At 46.8% G+C, this 20,047-nt stretch overlaps 1 protein-coding gene across 7 annotated transcripts in view; it reads left to right on the top strand.

Moving 5' to 3' along the window:
- The window catches only part of GNG2 (G protein subunit gamma 2), a 235,915-nt gene that overhangs the window by 147,167 nt on the left and 68,701 nt on the right, over positions 1–20,047 (top strand). For 2 of the 7 annotated variants that reach the window (XM_069738891.1, XM_069738874.1), the window contains exon 2: positions 3,547–3,605. The exons of 1 other annotated variant lie outside the window; for it this stretch is intronic. The gene's annotated coding sequence lies outside the window, so the exon portion shown is untranslated. Of the gene's footprint in view, positions 1–43; positions 101–3,546; positions 3,606–4,176; positions 4,260–4,775; positions 4,834–20,047 lie in introns of those variants that run through there. 4 more of the 7 variants (XM_069738905.1, XM_069738899.1, XM_069738882.1 and 1 more) reach the window with 4 other exon arrangements.

Below are 20,047 nucleotides of genomic sequence, written 5' to 3'. Positions count from 1 at the left end.
GTAGTGCATTCCAGAGAGCTGGTGCAGCACAAGAAAAGTTTTGAAAGATGACTGAGGAAGTAAATCTTTGATCATTGGCAGAACGGAGAACACGGTTACGGTGGGAGACATATAGTAGAAGATATAGGAAGAGCTTAATATAACTTATTCCGTATATATTGCTGTGTCTACCTCTATCAGTTTCCCACTGTGTATTGAGAACATTTCCTTTATGAGTGTATTATGTTACATGGTTTATAATTAAGCTTCGGGAAACTGCATTAATAGCATTTTAATTGGAGTAAGAGGCGTGCAGTCTGCCCCTGATGTGACATCTGTAACCAAGCAATGGTGTTTCGCCGGCGCTCGTTTGCATAGGTCAATGTCCATTGAAGTGTTTGGGATCTATAATAGCCACATTAACATGGAGAAACACACAGCTGGCAGGTGTTATTCCGCAGATCCCCGCTCTGTAATGTGTTTATCTTCAGAATACGCTCTCTTGGCCACTTGCAAACAGCCTCTATCTAGGCTGCAATTAGGAGCAAATTGTACTAAGCACAAACCTGGGTCTTTGGATTTTGTCCTAATTTGTACACACAGCCAGTACTTTTACAATTTTATCCCCATAAAGGTATTGATAGTCTGGTGCAGGGGAAGGAGGGTCTCCGAACAATATCTGCAGCTCCCATCATGTCATTGCAGCTGTCAATAGACTCAATACATGTTGGGAAATGTAGAGTTATAGTTCTTGTTGTTACGTGCATCGGGCTCACACAGAGGGGTGGATCCTCTAAGTCCAAGGTCCGGGTGGGCACCTGGGCCATGTTCGTCCAGCAGCCAGCAGCCAGATGGAGCTCACGGAACATGGGCACGTAGAAGGCAAAGTTACTGGAAACCGCAGACAAGTAACTTAGAAGCTGGAAACCGCACACAGCTGGCGACCTCCTGATGACTGTTGACTGGACCATATAGTATAATACACACTCCATAGTCCTCCATATAGTCGAATCTACCCCATAGTCCTCCATATAGTATAATGCACTCCCCATAAGCCTCCATACAGTATAATGCACCCCTTAGTCCTCCATATAGTATAATGCACTCCCCATAAGCTTCCATATAGTATAATGCACTCCCCATAGTCCTCCATATAGTATAATGCATTCCCCATAGGCCTCCATACGTATAATGCACCCCATAGTCCTCCAGATAGTATAATGCACCCCATAGTTCTCCAGATAGTATAATACACTCCCCATAGGCCTCCATGCAGTATAATGCATCCATAGTACTCCATATAGTATAAAACATTTCCCATAGTCTTCTATTTAGTATAATACTCTCCTCATAGTCCTCCAATTTGTATAATTCACCCCCATAGTCCTCCATATAGTATAATGCACCCCATAGTCCTCCATATAGTATAATGCGCACCCCTTAATCCTCCATATAGTATAATGCACACCCCATAGTCCTCCATATATTATAATGCACATTCCTTAGTCCTACATATAGTATAATGCATTCCCCATAGGCCTCCATACAGTATAATGCACCCCATAGTCCTCCAGATAGCATAATAATTTCCCATAGTTCGCCATATAGTATAATACACTCCCTATAGTCCTCCAACTTGTATAATGTACCCCCTATAGTCCTCCATATAGTATAATGCACCCCATAGTTCTTCATATAGTATAATACATTCCCCATAGTCCTCCATACAGTATAATACAACCCCCATTTAGTACACATAATATAATGCACTCCCTATAGTCCTCCATACAGTATAACATACCCCATACTTCTCTATAAGTATAATGCAGTCCCCATGAATTATTCATAGTATAATGCACTCCCATAGCCCTTGATAGAGTATAAAGCAGCCACCATATATTATTATGCAACCTCCACATAGTATAATGCAGCCCCCATATAGAATAATGCAGCTCTCACAGAGTATAATGCATCCCCATAGAGTACATATAGAATAATCCAGCCCCGTAGTCTTCCAGTATTTATGGCCACCATGTACTCACTGATTTAAAAAAAAAACCATACTAACCTCTCCTCGTTACCCCACTGCTCTAGTCTCTGTAGCGCGTATCCTCAGCAACTCCACTGTCCGACACAGCATGGAGCGTGAAGAAGCATGTCGCTGTGTCAAACACAGAGAGGCAATTATGGGAGAGGGAGTGTCTCCTGATGCTCTCTCCTGCATTATTGATTTCAAATGTATCGACATTTATGAAGGTGATACAGTTGATTGTGCAATGCGGGTGGCGCAGCCATCGCTGGCACCAGGCCCCCCTTACTCATGGGCCCAATAATGGCCGCGTGATGTGCCACTATTAGCCCAAATGCCTAATAGTCCTAATGATGGCCCTGACAATGTCTTACACAGCACCCATTGTTATCAAAGAGCCAGCTGTGTAAGGGTGGTTTCACACTTGCGTTTTTGTCTGCAGCGTTTTTTTTTCAAAAAAACGCATGCGTTTTTTTTCCTATATTTAACATTGAAAACGCATGCGTTTTTGTTTATACGCGTTTGGTCGCGTTTTGCAATGCATGCGTTCATTTTCAGAAATGCTACTTGTAGTATTTTTGAGAGGCGTTTTTTGGACCAAAAAAAACGCATGCGTTTTCATGCGTTTTTTTTGGGTCAAAAAATACATTGGAGTTAATGGGGACGCATGCGTTTTTTTGTGCATGCGTTTTTTTGCGTTAAAAACGCATGCGTTTTTATATTAAAAAACCATAAAACACACTGATATGCCACCCCCCAACATAAAAGTGATAAAGGGATCCTAACCCTAACCCTACCCCTAACCCTACCCCTAACCCTAAGGGATCCTAACCCTAACCCTACCCCTAACCCTACCCCTAACCCTAACCCTAAGGGATCCTAACCCTACCCCTAACCCTACCCCTAACCCTAAGGGATCCTAACCCTACCCCTAACCCTACCCCTAACCCTACCCCAAACCCTAAGGGATCCTAACCCTAACCCTACCCCTAACCCTAACCCTAATCCCTTTAGGGTTAGGGTTAGGGTTAGGATCCCTTATGGTTAGAGGTAGGGTTAGGGTTAGGGTTATGATCCCTACCCCTAACCCTAACTATTTCTGTTTATAGTGGGTTTTTTGCTTTATTTTGATGATTGGCAGCTGTCACACATTTCTCAGCATGTGTTTAAAAAACGCAAACGCCTGAAAAAACGCATGTAAACGCGTCAAAACGCCGCGTTTTTTTCACCACATGCAAAAACGCATGCGTCAAAAAAACGCAGCGTTTGCACGCGTTTACATGCATTTTTTCACCATGCTTTTTTTGCGTTTTTTACCGCAAAAACGCACCCAAAAAAATGCAAATGTGAAACCAGCCTAATGCATTGATCTCGCGAATAGTTCAGATTTTAGCAATTAGAGCTCCCTCTAGTGGCTACAGGATTTTACCTGCAGCTTTTATGTAAGAGATCAGGCATAACTGTAGAGATATGTATTGTCATACAGTAACCCCACAGGATTTTCGGGTATTTTATCCCATTATCTGTTCTATTGACAGACGAGAGTAGAAGAGGCTGGTGTAGAGTGACGGTAAGAAGAATACCCACCCAAATTTTGGTAAGTTCTTTTTACTATTTTTATACACATTTTTTTACTATTTGAGACCTAAATGTCTCATACTTGATAACTTTATAGGATACTTTTTCTTAATTTAATGAAGACTGCCCCAATTGCAGTAAATTTCACTTTCGCCCCATTCCGCCTTTAATGCGCCTCTGCCCACCAGGGCTTGGTGTCACTACAATTAGCAAAGTTAGAGGAGCCCTTCTGGGAGATTTGCCATTTTTAATTTTTTTATTTTATTATTATTATACATTTTTATAGCGCCATTTATTCCATGGCGCTTTACATGTGAAAAGGGGGCAAATATAGACAAATACAATTAAACATGAGCAAAAAACAAGGCACACAGGTACATAAGGAGGGAGGACCCTGTCCTCGAGGGCTCACAGTCTGCAGGGGATGGGTGAGGATACACTACGAGAGGGTAGAGCTGGTTGTGCAGCGGTTCAGTAGATTGATAATCACTGTAGGCATATCAGAAGAGGTGAGTCTTCAGGTTCTTTTTGAAGGTTTCTATGGTAGGCGAGAATCTGATTTGTTGTGGTAGAGAGTTCCAGAGTATGGAGGAAGCACGGGAGAAGTCTTGGATGCGGTTGTGGGAAGAAGAGATGAGAAGGAGATCTTGAGAGGATCGGAGGTTGCGTGTAGGTAAGTACCGGGAGACCATGTCACAGATGTATGGAGGAGACAGGTTGTGGATGGCTTTGTATGTCATTGTAAGGGTGTTGAACTTGAGTCTCTAGGCGATAGGAAGCCAGTGAAGGGCTTGGCATAGTGTAGAGGCTGGGGAATAGCGGGGAGACAGGCAGATTAGTCGGGCAGCAGAGTGTGGGATGGATTAGAGTGGTGCTAGAGGGGAGGCCAGAGAGTAGGAGATTGCAGTAGTCAAGGCGGGAGATGATAAGGGCATGCACTAGTGTTTTTGTGGTGTCACGGTCAAGGAAAGCGTGGATCCGTGAGATATTTTTGAGTTTGAGATGGCAGGAGGAGGCAAGGGCTTGGAAATGTGGCTTGAAAGACAGGGCAGGGTCGAGGATCACCCTGAGGCACTGGTCGTGTGGGACTGGGGAAAGTGAGCAGCCATTGACATTGATAGATAGGTCTGGTGGAGGGGTAGAGTGAGATGGTGGAAAAGATAATGAATTCTGTTTTGTCTATGTTCAGTTTTAGAAAGCGAGCAGAAAAGAAGGCCGAGATTGCAGACAGACAGTGTGGGATTTTGGTAAGTAAGGAGGTGAGGTCAGGTCTGGAGAGGTAGATCTGCGTGTCATCCGCGTAGAGATCAGGGACAGACACAGATAGCTTGGGGCCCCTGTGCAGGACATGTGTCTGGGCCCCCCTCCTTTTAAGGAGACAAAGCTATATATATATATATATATATATATATATATATATATATATATATATAGTTATCGGACCTGTGCATGCCCTCAGAGCTGCAGCTCCCAGAAAGAGACATTGAAAGGCAGAATTGTATTGCAGCGAGCGTGAAGGAAGTCGAAGCAATGGAGAGGCGCAGAATCCCGGTAGCCGGAACACCAAGGGAGTAAGGACCTCTACGCCTTATTTCAGAGACCGGCAGGACAGCTAATTGCAGGTTACCTGTCTGCACCTACACCCAGGAGGCACGGTGACACCCACAGAGCCGGATTATCTAAGAGACCCTATAAACAAGCTCAAGTCTCCAGTAATACGGGTTTTGTCCTATCCTATACGGGGGACAGAGAGAGCGAAATGCCACATCTGTGAGGCCCTTATGTGAAACCATAGGCAGTAAGGGACTACACCACCGCAGAGCAAGGGTTTCCAAAACCGGCCAGACTCTGCCTGCCCTGTGATCTGGTGCTCTGGACTGTGGATGCTGAAGTCTTCAGTAAAGGTTGAAACAACTCTGCTGGCATCACGGCATGGCCTCTCATCTCTCACACTATCTTACCCACTGCTTCAGGTTATGTTGTGGTTTCTGTTTCTTGCCAGCTCCATATTCTGTGCCTCTGCTCTCTGCATGCTTCCTGGCTGTGCGCATAGGGGGGCGGCGCCTGAACTCTCTGGTTCTTATAGGAATCAGGTGTACCTGTCTAATCTGTTCCTGACCAATTACAAAGAGGCCTCCAGTATTTAGTGCAGCTCCACCCAGTGGACTGGGTCTGTGCAATGTGTTAGCTCAGTTTGTGTTTTGCTTCTGAGCTGCCAGGCCTTGCTTTGTGTCTTGCCTTCTCTGAAGGCTGTTCTCCTTGCTTTGCCTTGTATCTTGTTATCTTGTTTGTCTGCCCTCCAGGAGGCTGAATATCCTGGTCCCTGTGTCTTTGCTCTTGTACCTTGTCTTGTTCCATTACCTTGTCTGAGCTTTGTCCTATCTCTGTCTCCTTGTCTGTGGTTTCTTTCCCTGCTGTGCCTTCACTCTGCTCTTGGCTCTGCACTCTGTGCCTTCACTCTGCTCTTGGCTCTGCACTCTGTGCCTTCACTCTGCTCTTGGCTCTGCACTTTGTGATTCTACCCTCGTCTCTCTGCGGTTCTGCTCAGTTCTCTGTTCCGCTCTTGCTGTTGCAGAATCTCTTGCTGCAGCTCCTCTCCGCATACCTTGTGGTTTCGCTCTGCTCTTGCTGCTGCAGAATCTCCTGCTGCAGCTCCTCTCTGCATTCCTTGCGGTTCCGCTCTGCTTAGCCTCTGTTGCTGCGCTATCTCTTGCTGCTCTACCGCTCCTATCCGCAGCCTTGTGGTTCTCTTCCTGTGTGAACAGGTCCCAACCTGTTCCATCATACTCTTTTCCTTCTGGCTTGTTTCCGTACCTGCATCTCCTGTGTGAACAGGTCCCAACCTCTTCCTTCATACTTCATTCCTTCCTGCTTGTTTCCTTACCTTCACCTCCTGTGTGAACAGGTCCCAACCTGTTCTTTCATACATCATATCCGTTCCTGCACCTCCTGTGTGAACAGGTTCCTATCTGTTCCTTCATACACCACACCAACTTGCCCTGTGTCTCTGCTGTACCTGCCAGCCCTGTGTCTCTGCCATACCTGCCAGCCCTGTGTCTCTGCCGGGCCTGCCAGCCCTGTGTCTCTGCCGTGCCTGCCAGCCCTGTGTCTCTGCTGTGCCTGCCAGCCCTGTGTCTCTGCCATGCCTGCCAGCCCTGTGTCTCTGCGGTGCCTGCCAGTCCTGTGTCTCTGCCGTTCCTGCCAGTCCTATGTCTCTGCCAGCTGTGTCTTAGCCGTGCCAGCCTACTCATCTGAGTTTCATCCGTGCTCATCTTATAGTCCTGCTCGATGCCCGCACCAATCCTGGTGTTCCTGTTTCCCAAGTGGGATCAGCAGCCATAGCCAGACACCACTCTGGAGTAGCACCTGGCAACTGCCTGCCGCACAAGCCTGACCTCACCATCAGAGGCTCCAGTGAAGACCAAGGCAGCTGTCATAGTCACGCCCCTTCCAGGGTAGTCTGGTTCGTGGCACAGTGGGGCCACAAACCCCCCGAGCTCACGCCTACCAGTCAGGGCATGAGTGTGACAGTTTGACAATGGTAAAGAGACTACAACCTTGTGTCCTCATTCTTCTCTGCGCTTCTCACCATACTACCATCTACACACCGGAAAGCCCTGGGGACATACTTCACCAGTGGGAAGGTATACCATCTAGCTGCCATAACATCACCCCAGCGGACCCCTTAAAGGAGCGTTGGTCACCCTGACCGAATACCACAGGTGGCATCATGAACATAAACTTTATCCCTTTAAAGACCTATCCCTTTTACATGGGTGCCCTGGGCCACGGACCGGGTCACAGCCACCGTGACATCCCCCCTGTGAAGCAGTAGGACCCGGTACCGAGTACCCCTAGCCCGTGGGTCGACTCATCTTTATATACACTAAGGGACTGTGCTATACATAAGTGAGTACACTATAAACTAAGGGACTGTGTTAGACATAATAATGGATAACATCTTCCTCCACCTCCCCGTTCCTAAATCCATTATAAATCCCCTTTCCTCTCATCCCAATCCCCCACACCCCCATCCCATTATTGCCCTCTCCCCCACCCCCATGATTGCCCTCTTCACCACCTCCATCTATTGCTTTCTCCCTACCACCTCCATCATTTCCTCCTCCCCCACCAACCCTTTAATTGCCCGCTCTGTCAACCCAATCATTGCCTTCTGCCACATCATTGCCCTCTCCTCCACCTACACACAGACAGACACACATACACAGAACTATTCACCTCTCTGCATACACACACACTCACCTCACCTCTGTGCACAGTATTCTGAAGCCCCACCATCGCCGGCAGCATCCTGTCTCGCACAGCCACGGTGCTGAATGATGATCTCATTCAGCCGCTGCTGTGTGAGACAGGAAGCCCAGGCAGGAAGCAGGACGAATTCATTCCCTGCAGCTCCGCTCCACTGCCATTTTCTTCTGCAATCAGCAGAGCTGCAAGGATTGCTCCCTGCCCACCGCACATGAAGGCATTCTGGCCAGGGGCCCCCCAAAGCCTCAGAGCTGGATAAACTGGCCAGATTGCATTCAATATTAGCAGCCCTGCCAGCAGGGCAAGTTTTAGGCAAAGTGGGGCCCTAGGCAAAGTTTAAAATGGGGCCCCAAATGCTAGCATATTGCACATCACACAGAAGCGTTTCGGTTGTATTTACCGTATATACTTGAGTATAAGCCAAGAATTTCAGCCCATTTTGTTAGCCTGAAATTGCCACTCTCGGCTTATACTCAAGTCATACCCAGGGGTCGGCAGGGGAGGGGGAGCGGCAGCTGTCTAATAATACTCACCTGCTCCTGGCACGGTCCCTGCACGTCTCTGGTTCCCCGGCGCCGGCAGCTTCTTCCTGTAGTGAGCAGTCACATGGTACCGCTCATTACAGCAATGAATATGGACCCGACTCCACTCCCATAGGGGTGGAGCCGCATATTCATTACTGTAATGTGATACATGAGTATGTCATTTTTTATTTTTTTAATCGCAGCAACAGCATATGGGGCAAATATCTGTATGGGGCATCTTATGGGGCCATGTGCAGCGCTATATGGGGCAAATATCTGTATGGAGCATCTTATGGGGCCATGTGCAGCGTTATATGGGGCAAATATCCGTATGGAACATCTTATGGGGCCATGTGCAGCATTATATGGGGCAAATATCTGTATGGGGCCATGTGCAGCATTATATGGGGCAAATATCTGTATGGGGCCATGTGCAGCATTATATGGGGCAAATATCTGTATGGGGCCATGTGCAGCATTATATGGGGCAAATATCTGTATGGGGCCATGTGCAGCATTATATGTGGCAAATATCTGTATGGGGCCATGTGCAGCATTATATGGGGCAAATATCTGTATGGAGCATCTTATGGGGCCATGTGCAGCATTATGTGGGGCAAATATCTCTATGGAGCATCTTATGGGGTCATAATCCGCATTTGTGGAGCATTATACGTGGCAAATGTGTCTATGGGGCATCTTATGGGGCCATAATCAGCATTTGTGCAGCATTGTATGGGGCAAATGTCTGTATGGAGCATCTTATGGGGTCATAATCAACATTTGTGCAGCATTATATGGGGCATATTTTAATATGGAGCATCTTATAGAGCCCATCATAAACTGTTTGGAGCATTATATGGGGCGTATTTTGTATGGAGCATCTTATGGGGCCATCATGAACTGTATGGAGCATTATATGGGGCTCCTGATTCAATATGGATATTCAAAAATACTTAAACTACTGATGTTTCAATTAATTTTACTTTTATTGGTATCTATTTTTATTTTTGAAATTTACCAGTAGCTGCTGCATTTTCCACCTTAGGCTTATACTAAAGTCATTAAGTTTTCCCAGTTTTTTGTGGCAAAATTAGGGGTCTCGGCTTATACTCGGGTCGGCTTATACTCAAGTATATACGGTACATGCGCTGAGTTCAGGCCTCTAAATAAGTGTGATCGACCATACTGAAGTCGTTCAACGCTTGTTTACCGGCCTCTTTACACCAACTCAGATAGAATGATGGGGACAGAATACTCACTAATAGATGACTAACAGATCACCATACAGTATCATGTTATCAGCAGCACATCTACAGTTTACACCGGCGATGTGCTGCTGAGAACAATGATTTTTGTTCCGGCATAAACAATCCAATCACTCAATGAATATGCAGCATTTTGCTTGTGTAGTATAATACAACCCATAGTCCTCTATATATTATAATATGCACCACAGTCCTCCATATAGTATTATACACTTCCCATAGTCCTCCATATAGTATAATACACTCCTGATAGTCCTCCATATATTAAAATACACTGCTCAGCCCTCCACATAGTATAATACACTCCTCACAGTGCTCCATATAGTATAATGCACCGCCATAGTCATCAATGTAGTACAATTCACTTCCCATAGTATAATGCACCACATAGTTCATCATATAGTATAATGTATTCCCCATAGTCCTCTATACAGTATAATGCAGCCCACATGTAGCATAATGCAGCCACCCAATAGGGCATAATGCAACCAGCCCACAGAGTATAATGTAACCCCCATGAAATATAATGCAGCCCCCCTCATATAGTATAATGTAGACCCCTCATAGAGTATGATGCAATCACCCCTCATAGAATATAAATATAATACAGCCCCCCATAGAATATAATGCAGCCCCGAATAGAATATAATACAGCCCACCTCCCCATAGAATATAATGTAGCCCCATCAAAGAGTATGATGCAATCCTCCCTCATAAAATCTAATACAGCCCCGCATAGAATATAATGCAACCCCCCATAGAATATAATACAGCTCACCTCCCCATAGTATATAATGTAGCCCCCCATAGAATGTAATGCAGCCCCCCATAGTATATAACACAGCCTCCCCCATAGAATATAATGTACCCCCCGTAGCATATAACACAGCCTCCACCATATTATTATTATTGTACATTTTTATAGTGCCATTTATTCCATGGGGCTTTACATGTGAAAAGGAAGCAAATATAGACAAATACAAACAAAAATGAGCAAAAAACAAGGCACACAGGTACATAAGGAGGGAGGACCCTGCCGGCGAGGGCTCACAGTCTGCAGGGGATGGGTGAGGATACACTAGGAGAGGATAGAGCTGGTAATGCAGCGGTTCAGTAGGTTGAGGATCACTGCAGGCTGTAGGCTTGTCAGAAGAGGTGAGTCTTCAGGTTCTTTTTGAAGGTTTCTATGGTAGGCGACAGTCTGATGTGTTGTGGTAGAGAGTTCCAGAGTGTGGGGAAAGCACGGGAGAAGTCTTGGATGTGGTTGTGGGAAGAAGAGATAAGAGGGGCGTAGAGAAGGAGGTCTTGAGAGGATCGGAGGTTGCGTGTAGGTAAGTAGCGGGAAACCATGTCACAGATGTATGGAGGAGACAGGTTGTGGATGACTTTGTATGTCACTGTAAGGGTTTTGAACTGGAGTATCTGGGCGATAGGAAGCCAGTGAAGGGCTTGGCATAGGGTAGAGGCTAGGGAATAGTGGGGAGACAGGTAGATTAGTTGGCAGCAGAGTGTAGGATGGATTAGAGTGGTGCCAGAGGGGAGGCCAGAGAGTAGGAAGTTGCAGTAGTCAAGGCGGGAGATAAGGGCATGCACTAGTGTTTTAGTGGTGTCGCAGTCAAGGAATGCGTGGATCCTGGAGATATTTTTGAGTTTGAGATGGCAGGAGGAGGCAAGGGCTTGGATATGTGGCTTGAAAGAGAGGGCAGAGTCGAGGATCACCCCGAGGCACCAGACATGTGGAAATGGGGAAAGTGAGCAGCCATTGACATTGATAGATAGGTCTGGAGGAGGGGTAGAGTGAGATGGGGGAAAGATAATGAATTCTGTTTTGTCCATGTTCAGCTTTAGAAAGCGATCAGAAAAGAATGCAGAGATAGCAGACAGACAGTGTGGGATTTTGGTAAGTAAGGAGGTGAGGTCTGGTCCGGATAGGTAGATCTGCGTGTCATCGGCGTAGAGATGGTACTGCATACCGTGGGATTCTATGAGCTGTCCTAGGCCCAAGGTGTAGATGGAGAAGAGTAGGGGTCCTAGAACAGAGCCTTGAGGAACACCGACGGACAAGGAGCGGAGTGAGGAGGTGGTGTGGGGGAGGGAGACACTGAATGTTTGGTCTGTCAGATATGACGATATCCAGGATAGGGCCAAATCTGTGATGTCAAGGGATGAGAGGATCTGTAGCAGAAGGGAGTGGTCTACAGTGTCAAAGGCAGAAGACAGGTCCAGGAGAAGGAGGACAAAGTAATGTATAATGTACCAGCCATAGTATATAACACAGCCACATAGTATATAACACATCCTCCCCCATAAAATATAATATATCCCCCAATAGTATATAACACAGCCTCCCCCATAGAATATAATATACCCCCAATAGTATATAACACAGCCCTCATAGTATATAACACAGCCCACGTAGTATATAACACAGCCCTCGTAGTATATAGCATAGCCATGTAGTATATAACACAGCCCACGTAGTATATAACACAGCCCACGTAGTATATAACACAGCCATGAAGTATATAACACAGCCATGTAGTATATAGCACAGCCATGTAGCATATAACACAGCCACGTAGTATGTAGCAGCCACATAGTATGTAGCAGCCACATAGTATGTAGCAGCCACATAGTATATAGCACAGCCACGTAGTATATAACACAGCCCACGCAGTATATAACACTGCCCATGTAGTATATATCAGTCACGCAGTATACAACATAGCCCACGTAGTATACAGCAGTGTGGGCACCAAATCTCTGTTAAAAAAAGAAGTAGTAGTATATAACACAGCCATGTAGTATATAGCACAGCCACGTAGCATATAACACAGCCATGCAGTATATAACACAGCCCACGTAGCATATAGCACAGCCACTGTTGTGAATTCCGCTCTTGGGCTCCCTCTTGTGGTTTCTAGTGGTATGGCTGCTCCTTGGAGTTAGCTGTCTTCAGCTGCTTCCACTGATCGTCTGTTCTGCTCGGCTATTTATGCCTGGCTTTGTCCTTCAGCTAGTGCCACTTGTAAATGGTTCCTGGTTGGATTCACATCTCTTTGGAGTTCCCTGTTATCCTGACCAGTTCTGCAAAGCTAAGTTTTTGCTTGCTCTTTTCTGTTCACAGTTTGTGGACTTATCCGTTCTGTGCTTCTATGTTTGTCCAGCGTTATCAGTATGAATTAATTCTGTCTTGCTGGAAGCTCTGGGAAGCAGATTTACCCTCCACACCTTTAAGGTACCGTCACACTAGACGATATCGCTAGCGATCCGTGACGTTGCAGCGTCCTCGCTAGCGATATCGTCCAGTGTGACAGGCAGCAGCGATCAGGCCCCTGCTGTGCTGTCGCTGGTCGGGGAAGAAAGTCCAGAACTTTATTTCGTCGCTGGACTCCCCGTAGACATCGCTGAATCGGCGTGTGTGACACCGATTCAGCGATGTCTTCGCTGGTAACCAGGGTAAACATCGGGTAACTAAGCGCAGGGCCGCGCTTAGTAACCCGATGTTTACCCTGGTTACCATCGTTAAAGTAAAAAAAAACAACCGCTACATACTTACCTACCGCTGTCTGTCCTCGGCGCTCTGCTTCTCTGGTCTGGCTGTGAGCACAGCGGCCGGAAAGCAGAGCGGTGACGTCACCGCTCTGCTTTCCGGCTGCCCGGCGCTCACAGCCAGACCAGAGAAGCAGAGCGCCGAGGACAGACAGCGGTAGGTAAGTATGCAGCGTTTGTTTTTTTTACTTTTAGGATGGTAACCAGGGTAAACATCGGGTTACTAAGCGCGGCCCTGCGCTTAGTAACCCGATGTTTACCCTGGTTACCGGGGACATCGGGATCGTTGGTCGCTGGAGAGCTGTCTGTGTGACAGCTCTCCAGCGACCAAACAGCGACGCTGCAGCGATCCGGATTGTTGTCGGTATCGCTGCAGCATCGCTTAGTGTGACGGTACCTTTAGTCAGGTGTGGAGATTTTTAGTAAACTCTGCGTGGATTTTTGTAGTGTTTTATACTGACCGCACAGTATTCCATCCTGTCCTATCTATCAAGTTACACGGGCCTCCTGTCCTCATCCTGGTTTCATTCTGTGTATGTCTTTTCCCTCTTCACTCACAGTCATTATTTGTGGGGGGCTAATCTATCCTTTGGGGATTTTCTCTGAGGCAAGATAGTTTTCCTGCTTCTATCTTTAGGGGTAGTTAGCTCTTAGGCGGTGATGAGGTGCCTAGGGAGAGTTAGGAGCACCCCACGGCTACTTCTAGTGTTGTGTTGAGCTTAGGGACTGCGGTCAGTACAGTTACCACTTCCTTTAGAGCTCGTTCCATGTTGCTCCTAAACCACCGCATCATAACAATACAAGTGGCCAAAAATGAATTAAATGCATCTCAAAAGAAGGAAAAGAAAGTTCTGAACCATTTTTTTTTTCTGTACTCTGGTTTGTCTTTTTTCTCCTCTTGATATCTGGGTGGTTCAGGATATATGCTCTGGCATGGATGTTCAGGGTTTGTTTTCTCGTGTGGATCAACTTACTGCAAGAGTACAGAGTATCCAGGACTACGTTGTCCAGACTCCGGCTTTAGAGCCTAGAATTCCTACTCCTGATTTGTTTTTTGGGGACAGATCCAAGTTTTTGAACTTTAAAAATAACTGCAAATTGTTTTTTGCTTTGAAACCCCGTTCTTCAGGTGATCCCATTCAGCAAGTAAAAATCATCATATCCTTGCTGCGTGGTGACCCTCAAGACTGGGCCTTTTCTCTTGAAACAGGGGATCCGGCATTATTGAATGTAGACGCATTTTTTCAAGCGCTCGGATTATTGTATGACGAACCTAATTCTGTGGATCATGCAGAAAATACCCTGTTGGACTTGTGTCAAGGTCAGGAAGCGGCAGAATTATACTGCCAGAAATTTAGAAAATGGTCTGTGCTCACTAAATGGAATGAGGAGGCTCTGGCTGCTATTTTCAGAAAAGGTCTTTCTGAAGCCCTTAAAGATGTTATGGTGGGCTTTCCTACGCCTGCCGGTTTGAGCGAATCTATGTCTCTAGCTATTCAAATTCATCTGCGTCTGCGCGAGCGCAAAGCTGTGCACCATATGGCAGTGTCCTCGGAGCAGAGTCCTGAACCTACGCAATGTGATAGGATTTTGACTAGAACAGAACGGCAGGAATTCAGACGTCAGAATAGGCTGTGTTTTTACTGTGGTGATTCTACTCATATTATCTCTGATTGCCCTAAGCGTACTAAGAGAGTCGCTAGGTCTGTTACCATTAGTACTATACAGCCTAAATTTCTCTTATCTGTGACCCTGATTTGCTCATTGTCGTCCTTTTCTGTCATGGCATTTGTGGATTCAGGCGCTGCCCTGAACTTAATGGACTTAGAATTCGCCAGGCGCTGTGGTTTTTCCTTGCAGCCTTTGCAGAGCCCTATTCCTTTGAGGGGTATTGATGCTACACCCTTGGCCAAGGATAAACCTCAGTACTGGACGCAGATGACTATGTACACGGCCCCAGCACATCAGGAAGATTGCCGTTTTCTGGTGTTGCATAACCTGCATGATGTTGTTGTACTGGGTTTTCCATGGCTACAGGAACATAATCCGGTGCTGGATTGGAAAACTATGACTGTGACTAGCTGGGGTTGTCAAGGGGTACATAGTGACGTTCCTTTGATGTCAATTTCCTCTTCCCCCTCTTCTGAGGTCCCTGAGTTTTTGTCGGATTTCCAGGATGTATTTGATGAGCCCAAGTCCAGTTCCCTTCCACCACACAGGGACTGTGATTGTGCTATTAACTTGATTCCTGGTTGCAAGTTCCCTAAGGGCCGACTTTTCAATCTGTCTGTGCCAGAGCATGCCGCCATGCGGAGTTATGTTAAGGAGTCTTTGGAGAAGGGGCATATTCGGCCCTCTTCGTCACCATTGGGAGCAGGTTTCTTTTTTGTTGCTAAGAAGGATGGCTCCTTGAGACCCTGTATTGATTATCGTCTTCTTAATAAGATCACGGTTAAATTCCAATACCCCTTGCCTCTGCTTACTGATTTGTTTGCTAAGATTAAGGGGGCTAGTTGGTTTACTAAGATTGACCTCCGAGGGGCATATAATCTTGTTCATATTAACCCTGCTGTTCTGTTGGTCAAAAATGACCGACTTTGAACTTCAATATTCTTTAAAATATTCAAGATGCGGCTCTGAAACCCGTGGCCGACCGACCCATCCTCATTTAAGTCAATCAACCACAAGTTTCAGAACCGCATCTTGAACACCCCAAAAAATACCAAAGTTCAAAATAGGTCTCCCCAGACCGAACAGAACAGCAGGGTTAAACAGGGTGACGAATGGAAAACTGCATTTAATACGCCCGAAGGCCATTTTGAATACCTTGTGATGCCATTTGGGCTCTCTAATGCTCCATCTGTGTTCCAGTCTTTCATGCATGATATTTTCCGCAATTATCTTGATAAATTCATGGTCGTATATTTGGATGATATTTTGAATTTTTTCCGATGATTGGGAGTCTCATGTGAAGCAGGTCAGGATGGTGTTCCAGATCCTTTGTGATAATGCTTTGTTTGTGAAGGGGTCTAAGTGCCTATTCGGAGTTCAGAAGGTCTCTTTTTTGGGTTTTATTTTTTCTCCCTCGTCTATAGAAATGGATCCTGTTAAGGTTCAAGCTATTCATGACTGGATTCAACCCACATCTGTGAAGGGCCTTCAAAAATTTTTGGGCTTTGCTAATTTCTATCGCCGTTTCATTGCCAACTTTTCCAGTGTGCTTAAGCCCCTTACTGATTTGACGAAGAAAGGCGCTGATGTGACGAATTGGTCCTCTGCGGCTGTTGAGGCCTTTCAGGAGCTTAAACGCCGATTTACTTTTGCCCCTGTGTTGCGTCAGCCGGATGTTTCTCTTCCTTTTCAGGTTGAGGTCGACGCTTCTGAGATTGGGGCAGGGGCCGTTTTGTCTCAGAGGGAGTCTGATGGTTCTTTGATGAAACCGTGTGCCTTTTTTTCCAGAAAGTTTTCGCCTGCGGAACGCAATTATGATGTCGGCAATCGGGAGTTGTTGGCTATGAAGTGGGCGTTTGAGGAGTGGCGACATTGGCTTGAGGGAGCTAAGCACCAGGTTGTGGTCTTGACTGATCATAAGAATCTGGTTTACCTCGAGTCGGCCAAGCGGCTGAATCCTAGACAGGCTCGATGGTCTCTGTTTTTCTCCCGTTTTGATTTTGTGGTCTCATATCTTCCGGGATCTAAGAATGTTAAGGCTGATGCCCTCTCTAGGAGTTTTTCGCCTGATTCTCCTGGAGTCCTTGAGCCGGTTGGCATTCTTAAGGAAGGGGTGATTCTTTCAGCCATCTCCCCTGATTTGCGGCGGGTGCTTCAGGAATTTCAGGCTGATAGGCCTGACCGCTGTCCTGTGGGGAAGCTGTTTGTTCCTGATAGATGGACGAGTAAGGTGATTTCTGAGGTTCATTGTTCAGTGTTGGCTGGTCATCCTGGGATTTTTGGTACCAGAGATTTGGTTGCTAGGTCCTTTTGGTGGCCTTCCTTGTCGCGCGATGTGCGTGCTTTTGTGCAGTCCTGTGGGACTTGCGCCCGGGCCAAACCTTGCTGTTCCCACGCTAGTGGGTTGCTTTTGCCTTTGCCGGTCCCTGAGAGGCCCTGGACGCATATTTCCATGGATTTTTATTTCGGATCTTCCTGTTTCCCAGAAGATGTCTGTTATCTGGGTTGTTTGTGACCGGTTCTCTAAAATGGTCCATCTGGTACCTTTGCCTAAGTTGCCTTCCTGCTCAGATCTGGTTCCATTGTTTTTTCAGCATGTGGTTCGTTTGCATGGCATTCCGGAGAATATTGTGTCTGACAGAGGTTCTCAGTTTGTCTCTAGATTTTGGCGGGCCTTTTGTGCTAGGATGGGCATTGATTTGTCTTTTTCTTCGGCGTTTCATCCTCAGACTAATGGCCAAACTGAGCGAACTAATCAGACCTTGGAGACCTATTTGAGATGCTTTGTGTTTGCTGATCAGGATGATTGGGTGTCTTTCTTGCCGTTGGCTGAGTTTGCCCTTAATAATCGGGCTAGTTCGGCTACTTTGGTTTCACCTTTCTTTTGTAATTTTGGTTTTCATCCTCGCTTTTCTTCTGGGCAGGTTGAGCCTTCTGATTGTCCTGGTGTTGACTCTGTGGTGGACAGGCTGCAGCAGATTTGGACTCATGTGGTGGACAATTTGACGTTGTCTCAGGAAAGGGCTCAACGTTTTGCTAACCGCCGTCGGTGTGTTGGTCCCCGGCTTCGTGTGGGGGATTTGGTTTGGTTGTCTTCTCGTCATGTTCCTATGAAGGTTTCGTCCCCTAAGTTTAAGCCTCGGTTTATTGGTCCTTATAAAATTTCTGAAATTATTAATCCGGTGTCTTTTCGTTTGGCTCTTCCAGCCTCTTTTGCCATTCATAATGTTTTCCATAGATCTTTTGTTGTGGAGATATGTGGTCCCCGTTGTTCCCTCGGTTGACCCTCCTGCCCCGCTGTTGGTTGAGGGAGAGTTGGAATATGAGGTTGAGAAGATTTTGGATTCTCGTTTTTCGAAAACGGAGGCTTCAGTATCTTGTCAAGTGGAAGGGTTATGGTCAGGAGGATAATTCTTGGGTTGTTGCCTCCGATGTCCATGCCACCAATTTGGTTTGTGCTTTTCACTTGGCTCATCCTGTTCGGCCTGGGGGCTCTGGTGAGGGTTCGGTGACCCCTCCTCAAGGGGGGGGGGTACTGTTGTGAATTCCGCTCTTGGGCTCCCTCCGGTGGTTGTAAGTGGCACTTTTGTGAGTTCTGCTCTTGGGCTCCCTCTTGTGGTTTCTAGTGGTATGGCTGGTCCTTGGAGTTAGCTGTCTTCAGCTGCTTCCACTGATCGTCTGTTCTGCTCGGCTATTTATGTCTGACTTTGTCCTTCAGCTAGTGCCACTTGTAAATGGTTCCTGGTTGGATTCACATCTCTTTGGAGTTCCCTGTTATCCTGACCAGTTCTGCAAAGCTAAGTTTTTGCTTGCTCTTTTCTGTTCACAGTTTGTGGACTTATCCGTTCTGTGCTTCTATGTTTGTCCAGCGTTATCAGTATGAATTAATTCTGTCTTGCTGGAAGCTCTGGGAAGCAGATTTACCCTCCACACCTTTAGTCAGGTGTGGAGATTTTTAGTAAACTCTGCGTGAATTTTTGTAGTGTTTTATACTGACTGCACAGTATTCCATCCTGTCCTATCTATCAAGTTAGACTGGCCTCCTGTGCTCATCCTGGTTTCATTCTGTGTATGTCTTTTCCCTCTCCACTCACAGTCATTATTTGTGGGGGGCTAATCTATCCTTTGGGGATTTTCTCTGAGGCAAGATAGTTTTCCTGCTTCTATCTTTAGGGGTAGTTAGCTCTTAGGCGGTGACGAGGTGCCTAGGGAGAGTTAGGAGCACCCCACGGCTACTTCTAGTGTTGTGTTGAGCTTAGGGACTGCGGTCAGTACAGTTACCACTTCCTTTAGAGCTCGTTCCATGTTGCTTCTAAACCACCACATCATAACAAGCCACGTAGTATATAACACAGCCTGCATCTCCCCCCGAAAATGGCCCCACAGTCCTGTACTCACTGTTATAGTAAAGAAAAAAAAACACTCCTCGTGCCCGCGCTGCTCCTGTCTCAGCGGCTGCACTGCCTGGCACAGTGAGTGCGTGATGACGTCATCGCGCACCCGCAGTGTCAGAGGCAGAGCGGGGAATGATGGGAGAGGGAGGGTCAGGTGACACTCTCTCCTCCATCATTGCTTTGAACTGTACCAGCAGACGCCGGTATTTTTCAATGCGGCGGGAGAGTCGGCGCTGTTGGCAGGCGTGCCTCCCTGCCTCACAAGGGCCCCATAGCGGCTGCGTGATGTGCTGCTAGCTGGGAGCCCCTGGCGGAGCGGGGGCCTTAGGCAGCTGTCTGCCTCTAACGCCGGCCCTGCCTGCAGGGACCCCCTGGAGCCTTCAGGCCCCGTTGCAGTTGCTCCGGTTGAACCTGCGGTATGTCCGCCCATGGCAGAGATGATACTGCATACCGTGGTATTCTATGAGCTCTCACAGGCCGAAGGAGTAGATGGAGAAGAGTAGGGGTCCTAGAACAGAGCCTTGAGGAACACCGACGGACAAGGAGCGGAGTGAGGAGGTGGTGTGGGGGAGGGAGACACTGAATGTTCAGTCTGTCAGATATGACGAGATCCAGGATAGGGCCAAATCTGTGATGTCAAGGGATGAGAGGATCTGTAGCAGAAGGGAGTGGTCCACAGTGTCAAAGGCAGAAGACAGGTCCAGGAGAAGGAGGACAAAGTAATGTATAATGTACCAGCCATAGTATATAACACAGCCACATAGTATACAACACAGCCTCCCC

This window comes from Ranitomeya imitator, chromosome 1, assembly GCF_032444005.1.
Source record: "Ranitomeya imitator isolate aRanImi1 chromosome 1, aRanImi1.pri, whole genome shotgun sequence".
NCBI lineage: Eukaryota > Metazoa > Chordata > Amphibia > Anura > Dendrobatidae > Ranitomeya > Ranitomeya imitator.
Note: the sequence above shows the minus strand (reverse complement) of the source record. Positions and strands in the feature narration are given on the sequence as shown.